Genomic DNA, 11301 nt, shown 5'->3' on the forward strand with positions numbered 1-11301 from the left:
AAGATTTGTGTCATATATTCATTATCCTTGCATAACCTTAAATCGCATAACCTAATTTTTCTGCCCTTAACTGACAAAGGGCGTTAAACTGGCACAAATCACTTCCACACACCCTACCTCCTTCTCCCATCGACAAAGTACAGGAGCCGCCCTGCATCTCCATCTCTATAAGAGATCAGAGCCGGGCTCAAATGTTCCATCCTCGTCAGGACAACTCTAACAGTTTCCTTCAGTATCCTCTCTGGGCTCATCTCATCTCTGCATCCATCCACCATGTCTTGCTCTGTCCGTACATCATCCTGCTATGGTCCCAAGACCGTGACCTGTAAATCCGTAGTTACTCCAATTAGCTGTAGAACAATAACTACTTGTACACCCAAAGCATACAGTGTGTATGGCTGTGGTTTTGGAGGAAGAACTCGGATCTCTTCCCCCTGTTATCGCCGCCCTGTTATCGATTGCTACCCAGATCTGCATTGCAAAACTGGTGGAGGATATGGACGTTATGGCAGACTGAACAGTGGAGGAATCGGAATCACCGTTGGGAACGGTGATTACATCCAGCTGAATGAGAAGGCCACCATGCAGTGCCTGAACGACCGTCTGGCGTCCTACCTCGAGAAGGTGCGCTCCCTGGAGGCTGCCAATGCCACTCTGGAGAGGCAGATCCGTGAGTTCTATGAGAAGAAGGGGCCGATCTGCCAGAGGGACTACAGCGCCTACTGGAACACCATCGACTGCCTGAAGGAAAAGGTACACTTGTGCACTTTCATAAGGAATGTAATGATGGAAGACTTGTAACATATTAAAGTATGCTCTACGTCTACATTGATAGATTAGAAATGCTACCATCGACAACGCCAACATCCTACTGCAGATCGACAACGCTAAACTAGCTGCTGATGACTTCAGAATAAAGTGAGTTCTCTTAAATTATATCCTGTAATCATAGTTTGGAAGCTTTAGCATCTAAGTTCATTTTGGTCATGTTTAAAACATGATCTGTGAGTTTATGCCCCATCCTGCCTCTCCACCAATCAGATATGAGCATGAGCTAGCAATGCGGCAGTCTGTGGAGGCTGACATCACCAACCTGCGTCGCTTGCTGGACCAGATGACCCTGACAAAGGCCGACCTGGAGATGCAGATCGAGACTCTGCAGCAAGATCTAGCGTGTTTGAAGAAGAACCACCGGGAGGTTAGTTTGCCTGTAGCAGATTAAACTATGAATCTTGAAAGTTTGTGCTATGTGCAAAGTGTAGCATGCTTAGAAAGGACTTGCAATGGAAATTGAGTTAGTCAAGACCTGATGCATGAGCCATGTGTGGTTACAGGATGTGGAAGCACTAATGTGTCAGTTGACAAACACAAAAGTGTGTGTGGAAGTGGATGCTGCTCCTCAGCAAGACCTGAATAAGGTTTTGGAGGAGATCCGTTGTCATTATGAGACCATCATAGACAAACACCGCAGAGAACAGGAGTGCTGGTTCAAAGAGAAGGTGAGACTTCAGCCTCTGTCTCTTTCATTCCTCTAGAGCTGAATCCCAATTTGCCATCATATATAGTGGCAGACATTTGGTATTAAAACAGTAAACAGTAGGGTATGACAGTGGAGTGCATAACAAATTATACATAGTTCATATGTTGTGTGTCTTTCTTTCTTTCTCTCTTTAAGACGGCACAACTGTGCAAAGATGTGGCCTGCCGCAGAGTGCCTAGAAACTTCTAGGTCACAGATCTCAGATTTGCAGCGTACCTTGCAGTGTCTGGAGATCGAACTACAGTCTCAGATCAGCATGGTGAGAAAATTATCTGTTTATTTGAATGTGCATTAGCTGAACTAACCTGAAAAATATAATTGTTTTGTGTGATTTGAGCTTAAAGTAAGCAGTAAGGTACAAGAGGCTGTGCTGTATCATGAATAAGTCTCGAGTTATTGCTTTTATAAAACAGTTACCACACAAGACAAATATTAATGCCAAAAATATGTATCAATGCAACTTTCATGAAGTAAACTTTCACTAAAAGCCTTCCTTCTGCTGGAAAAAATAGTCCCTGACCATGAACAGCAACAGAAGCTACATTATTACGCCAGTATATGGCGGCAAAGACTGTCTTTATAAGTGTGTCAGTCAGTAGCGAAGACTTTTATATTGACAATTGTTGTGAACACAGAACAAGATGCAACTGAAAAATGCTTTGACTAGCGCTGTCAGTCACGGGAAAACCCCTTAACTGTTAAAAGGACAAGATAATACATCAGACATTTAAACAGATTTTTTATTATGAACATAGGACTGACCTGAATGAAAACGATAAATCTGAATGCAGGTAATAAACTCGCTCACTCGATCTCTTTCTCACAATACTCTTCTACATAATACAGTACGCTTCAATGAACTCTAATATCAATTGAGAATAAACAGTTTACTTTGCTAAGGGTGTTGTGTAGTGATACACAGAACCGTTGGGTGAATCGGTCATAGCCATGTTTAATCGTGAATAAAACACAGCTATTGACCAATCAGAATCAAGGACAGGAACTAACCATTTTATAAGGCTGGAATACATTACATGACTGTTGAATCTGAACAGATTTTAAAACACTAGGCATCATAAACTTGCCTACATTATAATGGTTAAAGAGAAAAACTGAGTATCACACTAAACCACTGAGGGTCACACACTAACAGACTTTTATAATTTTACATATATTTCGGTCGGTTATGAATATGGCCCCCGAGTTAACTGACTTGCCTTAAAGAGACTTTGGTGACTAGAAATAACTATAAATTGTCTAGTAATCCGTTCTTCTTTCTGCCTCTTCTCATCACGCACACAGAGAGGAGCACTGGAGTGTTCACTAGCAGAAACAGAGGCTAGGTACAGCACTATACTAGCAGGCTTCCAGAAACACATCGACACACTGGAGGCAGAGCTTTGTCAGGTGCGCTATAGCATTGAGCAGCAGGGCAGAGACTATGATGCACTGCTGGACATCAAGAGCCGTCTGGAGCAGGAGATCGCCACTTACAGGTGCCTCCTGGAAAATCAGGGCATCAAGTAAGTTCATCTTTTTATTCCAAAGACCTGAACATCACAAGAATGGGAAAATGGGTGTTGTTTTTTCTGAAGTGACTTCACTAATGCACTAATCTTTTCCCCCTCTTATAGGACTCAAGGACCAGGTAATTAAAATCTCTCTTTATATTTTGTGGTTGTAGGTGTGGTTTGGGTCAGCTTCAGATTGTATGTTATTTATTAATATCTCTTTTATCTCCCTTTCAGGTGATGTGTTTGTGTGTACAACCCCAGTCGAAAAAGTGGTCAAATGTAAACAGATCATATGAACAACATCAAATGTAAACAAAGAATGTAACAAGGTTGTAGTGCAATGAAACATTCTGTACTGACAGTCTTACAATTCACCATTAAAGACCAGTTGAGAAGCAGTTTTCTTTCCTGTCTTGATGTACGTATTTCTTGTTATTTTATTTAAGAGGCCTTTTATTGATATACTGATTGGAAGAGCCATTATGACCTTTAATAAAATTCAATCCCATATTTTAGTTTCTCTTCCTATATTTAGAAACTTTAATTCACTCAATGGAGTGTATAAATCAATACTAGAACACCACCTTGAGATTGTTAGATGAAATATAGTATACTTGAGAGGTTATAGTAACATATTGTAGGATTTTTAACTTTATTAATGCACTTTATTTATTAAATATTATGTATTCATATTAATAATAATAATATATGCATGTTTACATGATAGACAAGATATGTGTATAAACAGAATCGCTGAAATATATATTTCTATTTAGTTTTTATGAGGTTTACAAATGTACAAACATCTTAAGACAAAACAAATATTTTGACAATAACTACACAACTGGACTGTTATACGTGAAGTGGAAGTGACATGTGAAGCCCAAGTATGATAACCCATACTCGGAATTTTTTCTCTGCATTTAACCCATCCAATTTAATACACACATTAGGAGCAGAGTAGGCTAGTGAACACACACACACACACACACACACACACACACACCGTAGACACAACAGGTTGATTTCATTACAATGCTAAATCTTACCCCATCAATAATTAAGGTATATGACGTTAGATAGACACAAACACAAAAGACTGAGTCTCTCTGTATCGCTCAGGCTGCACTGCAGTGTCTATTCACAGGCGCGATCCCGCTACTGATCGGCACGGGGGCTTTGACCTGCTCCGTCTCCGACCTGGGCCGGTTCACCCCTCCTTAGACGACCTGGTGGTCCCGGGCTCCCCCAGGAGCACCATATCGATACCGAACTTAGTGCGGACACCCGATCGACATAGTCCACTGCAGCCCAGAAGCCCTGAGCTCAAGCGATCCTCCAGCCTCAGACTCCCAGTAGCTTGGATTACAGGCGCGCGCCACTGCACCCGGCGAGAGCTGCGAGAATCAGCGCTGCTACTGAATCTAGTGCGCTCACAGCGACCTCTAGTGTGTGGAAACATGTTTAGTTCACAATTTAGGTATGATAGTAAATCAATAGCAAAACCCGATAGGTTTCTGATTTGAACGTGAGAACTTGTCGTATTAATATTTGTATTTGTAAACTGAAATTTACACTCACAGCCCTGATGTGAAAAGCTGAATGTTTCGATTTGATATAGAAAGAAAAAAAAAAAAAAAAAAAATGCTGCATTTCTCATTCATTATTTATGCTGTAATATAGTCAGTACCATAAAAAAGATCTTATTCTAGTATGAAATACTGATTTATGTGAAAAATCCTTTAAACTTCAAAGATCAAAGTTCATCATTTATGTAATGCTCCCTGTTGTTAAGTGTTTTTTTTTAGGTCAGTGTGAATAATGTATGTTTTCTGAATGAGAATAGTTGCCAGTGTTATGGTGGAACAAGCTTATTTTGAGAAATATGAAATGTTTTGTTGGTCTGAGTGAGTTTTGGAGGTGAGATGAACTGTTTGCTGATTCATGTTGGTATCAGACTGTATGAAGAGTTTTGAAAAATGTGGCTTCATTATTGAACAATGCTTGTTAGCAATTGAAAAAACTGTAATAATCAAACCAGCTAAAAAAAAAGAATTGATCAGCCACCATTAGGCCTATTGATTAATTGTAGCTCTACAATAGCCAGATATATTAAAATGAATGAGAACAGATGAAAAATGAAAACACTTATGCAATTGCATTATGAAAGTTTAAATGAAAAGAGTCTAAATAAAACTTTTAGGTGAAAAGTGTGCTTGTGTGTAGGCCCATTGTACTATAGTCAATTGACAGTATGCTTAAAATTGTAGAAAAAATGAATTTTATGCGTTTGGAGATTAGTACTAACAGTATTGAAAATGTACTTAGCCTCCATTTGACCAGCCTCCACAAGCTATCATTCACCCTGCTTAATTATGAAAGTAAATCAGTAGCAAAACCTGAGAGGTTGCTGATTTGAAAGTGAGAACTTGTCGTATTAATACAGCCCTGATATGAAAAGCTGAATGTTTGGATTTGCACACACAGACAACAATCAAAACACCCGTTACGAAGTTGTAGTTGCAGATTAATAGTTACAAATGAGTAAAATGGCATTCACATTAACAAAATGACAGACACAAATGTGTGAGACATATTTACTTTTACACTTTACTTCAGTTTTGCTGTACAGCTTCAAGTCGGCGCTTACAACTTCTCAGATCTGGCAGTATGTTCAATTCCTGGCGCTTTGACTTTTGCTAGTCTTTTTGCATTTTTTTCTCTCTGCTCCTGTGTTGTTCTTCATCCACACTGAACAAATCAGATTCAAAGAGTCATATTTTACTGTCTGTCCATGTAATGGAAATAATTTCAACACCTGACTATGCCTCCAACTGAGATTGGAATCTGCTAATTTCTCAATATTTCAGTGATCTGCTAATTAAAAATGCTTATCAATTGTTTCAGCATTTTTTATACTATATTTAAAGATTGGAACATTAGGTTCATTTCTGACTTGCTGTGTTTAAGCATTTGAAAATAAGATCAGAAAGATCCATGATTTTGGTATGGGGTAAGATTGTGTGTAAAGAAAATTTAAGCATTTTAGAAACGTGTCAATTGACTGCATTTTGTGTGAAAACGACATGAATTGTGTTAATGGTATGATCACAACAGACAGATGTTCTGCTAAATGTGTGAATAGTTTTGAAAATGTGGCTTTAGTATTGAACAATGCTTGTTAGTAACTGAAAAAAACTGTAATAAAGTGTGAAACAGCGCCTCCATCCGGCCATAGAATGCAGTCAATGAATTCTAACAGACATATCACATTTCTTCCAGAGAGAGGCGGTATAGTACCAATAATGATACAGTACAGCACATTAGTGCAAATCAGCAATTCCCATTACTGAAAAAGATTTAACATTTAAAAAAGAGGTTTATGAGGTTATTAGTTAGAGGAGCTTATATCTGAAGTTAAAAAGTAAAATGAAAATGCATGGTCATAAACTTAATTTAGTCACATTATTCATCAAAAATCATTTCTTTTTCATTTATATCCTAATGAACGAGAACAAACACAAAAGACTGAGTCTCTCTGTATCGCTCAGGCTGCACTGCAGTGTCTATTCACAGGCGCGAACCCGCTACTGATCGGCACGGGGGCTTTGACCTGCTCCGTCTCCGACCTGGGCCGGTTCACCCCTCCTTGGACGACCTGGTGGTCCCGGGCTCCCCCAGGAGCACCATATCGATACCGAACTTAGTGCGGACACCCGATCGACATAGTCCACTGCAGCCCAGAAGCCCTGAGCTCAAGCGATCCTCCAGCCTCAGCCTCCCAGTAGCTTGGATTACAGGCGCGCGCCACTGCACCCGGCGAGAGCTGCGAGAATCAGCGCTGCTACTGAATCTAGTGCGCTCACAGCGACCTCTAGTGTGTGGAAACACGTTTAGGTTACAATTACAGTTCTTTTCAATTGCTAACAAGCGTTTACCAATACTTAAAATACTTTTTCTAAACTCTTAACAAAGCAACACACCTACATCACACAATTAGCCAAATGGTTAATTTTCTGCCCAAAACCATATTTTGTTAAATAGCCTAAATACAAACTCTACATTTTGAAATGCTAAAAAAACCCTTTTCTACATATACTAACTCTATCAAAACACAGCAAACCTGATTCAAAATTGAGTCTTTCTGTCATAACTCTAGCACTAGTTTTCTATCCAACATGAACATAGTCAATCAAAGAGAAATGACCGTCAACAGTTGATGTCATTATGAAAACTGCATTAGGCTACTTGTCATGTTTCTGTTCTCTACCTACCTTATATGAAATCTACTGTTTTTACTTTATAGAATGTGCAGAAAAAAGGAGAAGAAAGTAACAGAATTGCTCAGGGCAGCCACTGGTCAAATGGGTCCCCTATGCAGAACTTCAGTTGACACCTCCATTGAAATTGCTTTCTGGCGGTGTGGTGTTGATGGTGCCCATAGAGGGTGGGATGATGTCCCCTTGGTAGTAAGTGCCCTATGCAGATTGCATATTCTGCATATGGAACAGTGGTAGTGGAATCGTTGTAAAAGCTTTACATGAAGCTTTTACTGAAATGAAAAAACGAAAAATGAAAAATCGCAAAACAACAAATCCAAAATACATGGTCTTTGGTTATATGCAGCTTTTTTCCACCACAGAAAACTAAAGTTTAAAATGTAATTGTGACTTTTTTTCTCACAATTTTTATCTCACAATTCCGACTTTTCCCCTCTGAATTTTAAAATATAAACTAGGGATTTAGAGGAGAAAGTCAGAATTGTGAGATAAAAAGTCACAATTACCTTGTTTTATTTTCTGTTCATGGCAGAAATAATGGTTCCACGTGTAAGGGGGAAAACATAAAGATCCAGCACAATCCAGTATACTCCTCTCCCATACCTCTTCTCTTGTCCTTATGACAATTTTGGTATGGGGTAAGATTGTGTGAAAAGAAAATTTAAGCATTTTATAGAAACATCATACTTCACACCTTTTGATAACACATAGATATTAGTTTTTTTAATTGCTTTGGTGCAATTTCCACAAGCAACTGGTACATTTTCAAAACTCTTAATATTAATATCACAACAGATCATCAAAAGTGTGCTTTTTACATTTCAGTGTATTTTCAATTGTTTTAGTACAATACACAAAATCACAAAGTATCCTTTTCACTACACAAAATAAGTGTTTCATCTATATAAATGTTTCATTCACAGTAACTGCCTTTCATAATGCTATTACTATCCAACTTTTAATTTACATCTCTTCTCGTTTAGTTTAATACAGAACTATAGATATTGATTATATAGGCATAGTTTCTATAGAACTTGTGGATAACCAAATGTAATTATTATTATTTATTTTTTTTTTACATTATAAGCAATTTATTTTAGATGATGACCATACTGTTGTGTTTCTGTGATTAAACCAAATGTTCTCTTTACATAATCACAACGATCTTGTGTTATGAAACAATGATTATGTAGAATGAAATTATGTACAACTAGCCTACAATGAAAGCATGAGATCATGGTTTTGAAAGAGTGATTAGCTGTGTTAGAAAAACACAAATTGTTGAAAAAAAAAATGAATTTTTGATTAGCCTATCTGTTTGGAGATTAGTACTAACAGTATTTAAAAAGTACCACTTGTGAAAATATTAGCCTGCACAAGCTATCGCTCACACTGCCTCATTGTGAACCTAAACGTGTTTCCACACACTAGAGGTCGCTGTGAGCGCACTAGATTCAGTAGCAGCGCTGATTCTCGCAGCTCTCGCCGGGTGCAGTGGCGAGCGCCTGTAATCCAAGCTACTGGGAGGCTGAGGCTGGAGGATCGCTTGAGCTCAGGGCTTCTGGGCTGCAGTGGACTATGTCGATCGGGTGTCCGCACTAAGTTCGGTATCGATATGGTGCTCCTGGGGGAGCCCGGGACCACCAGGTCGTCTAAGGAGGGGTGAACCGGCCCAGGTCGGAGACGGAGCAGGTCAAAGCCCCCGTGCCGATCAGTAGCGGGATCGCGCCTGTGAATAGACACTGCAGTGCAGCCTGAGCGATACAGAGAGACTCAGTCTTTTGTGTTTGTTCTTGTTCACTGGGATAGAAGTGAAAAAATAAATAATTTTTGATGAATAATGTGACTACAGAAATTAAGTTTATGACCGTGTATTTCCATTTTACTTGTTAACTCCAGAAAATTACCTCCTCTCACTTTCAAATTTGTAATCTTTTTTAAATGTTAAATCTTTTCAGTAATGGCAATTGCTGATTTGCACTACTGTATCATATCATATTATATTATTGGTACTATACCGCCTCTCTGGAAGAAATGTGATATGTCTGTTAGAATTCATTGACTGCATTCTATGGCCGGAAAGAGGCGCTGTTTCACACTTTATTAATACCCTTCCCCAAAATGAGGCCTGACTTCTGAAGAACCTGCTGAAAGGTATAAAGCAGTCTTGTATACACAGATGGTTAATAAATAAAAAATCCATTAGAGACAATATATGCACACCGAATCATCAATGTTCCGATGTGGGATAATATTCGGTTTCATTGACCCTTTGGATTATTAACTCTTTAAAGAAAAAGACCAAACTATTACAATTGAATACAGCTGGATTTAAAGGTAGTGTAAAAACAAAGATTTGCCTAATCTGACTGTTTCCAGGTTACAGTTTATACAAATATGTTACATCATAAATCATAACACATATTTATTCCTAAAATATTCACTAAATATTGCTATTCCTATTTGATAACTTTAAAGCAGTAGTTCTCAGATTTATTTCAGTGATATCATCCTAATGATTAGCAAGAAGCATTTTCACATTTTTAACTATAATAGCAAAATTGCAATTCAAATATTTTGTTGCTTTAAGATTTTTATTTTAATGATACAGACTATACTTTTAGAGTTGTGGATTTTTCAACAAGTGTTCTTTTGTATTCCACAGAAAAATAACAACTGTAAGTAAACAATGACATGTTTTGTAAAATCCTATGAGATTGTAATCAAAACCGCTAAGACTTGGGCCACGGAGCGCTCTCTACAGATTTAAATTCATATTGCACGAATAGCTTATATCCTTTTTCCCGTCCAGATGTGTATATTTCTGTTCTGCTCAGTCCATCAGTGAAAATAGTGACAAGAGGTCCGATTCATTTACACGAATCGGTTCTTTTGAACAGTTCATTTAAAAGAAACGTTCAAAACGGATTAAGCTAAATTTGCGTCATGACTTGGCATATTACATGCATATTAGGCTACATATTACGTGTAGGCACACATTGCTTTTATTATGTTTTGCAGTGTGCCAGGTCAGTTTCTTGTAGGCCTAGTCAAATTTCTGCAGCTCATAAAAACAAAGTCATTTAGAACTTATAAGTATAATTTGAATTTTCCTTTAAATTGCCTATAAAATTATCTACTGGCTGAAAAAGTTTTTGCCTGTTGTAATAACATTTCTTATCATAACAGCTGTCATCATTTTTAACAAAACATTTAATAATATATTTTACTAAAGTAATATAATTTATTTAAAAAAAAATATTTGTAACATTTCTGCTCTTTGAATATTAAAATATCTTGCTTTTTGCCAAATCAGTCAAATCCTCGATTTTCAGTGCGGTCACAGTTGTTTGGCGAATTTTCACATTCTAAAATCTAAAAATGCTGGGTTTATATGGACAAACTCAGGTACTGGGTCGTTTTCACCCAGCGATTTTTTTCAACCGATTTTGGATTTTTTTTTTTTTAGCCAGCAATATATTAATATAGTTAAAGGCATGTTTTGCTCACCCCCAAATAGGGGCAAATTTGTGTATTTTAAGCTGAAACTTGACCAGACCAGAGACTTATATTACATCTTGTGAAAGAGGGCATAATAGGTGCCCTTTAACCCAAACTGCTGGGTTTGTCCATATTTAACCCAACTTGGGTTGTTTTTAACCCAGTATTTTTTAGAGCGAAGTCATTTTATTTGCGCTGGAGGGCAAAATATTCCCCCTCGGGTTCAAGTTGACCACGCAAATTCGCCACTTTGACCAACAGAAAGCTGCTTGGTTTGAAAGTGATTTCTGCGTATAACTGTGCTTCAAATATTGCTACGTTATTTTGTTGGACAACTGACCTTTTTTGTCCGCGAAATTTCACCTTAATTTCGCTCATTTGAGCTTGAAATGCTCCAAATGCAACGAATCGGTTCTCGGCTGATGACGAATCGAAAATATCTTCGGTTCATTAACTCGGTAATTCA

General features: G+C 38.0%; 1 pseudogene; it reads left to right on the forward strand.

The window, feature by feature from the left end:
• Positions 1–273: 273 nt before the first annotated feature.
• On the forward strand, positions 274–3067 carry LOC137021654 (keratin, type I cytoskeletal 19-like; annotated as a pseudogene).
• Positions 3068–11301: the final 8234 nt, after the last annotated feature.

This window comes from Chanodichthys erythropterus, chromosome 6 (assembly GCF_024489055.1).
Source record: "Chanodichthys erythropterus isolate Z2021 chromosome 6, ASM2448905v1, whole genome shotgun sequence".
NCBI classification, from domain to species: domain Eukaryota; kingdom Metazoa; phylum Chordata; class Actinopteri; order Cypriniformes; family Xenocyprididae; genus Chanodichthys; species Chanodichthys erythropterus.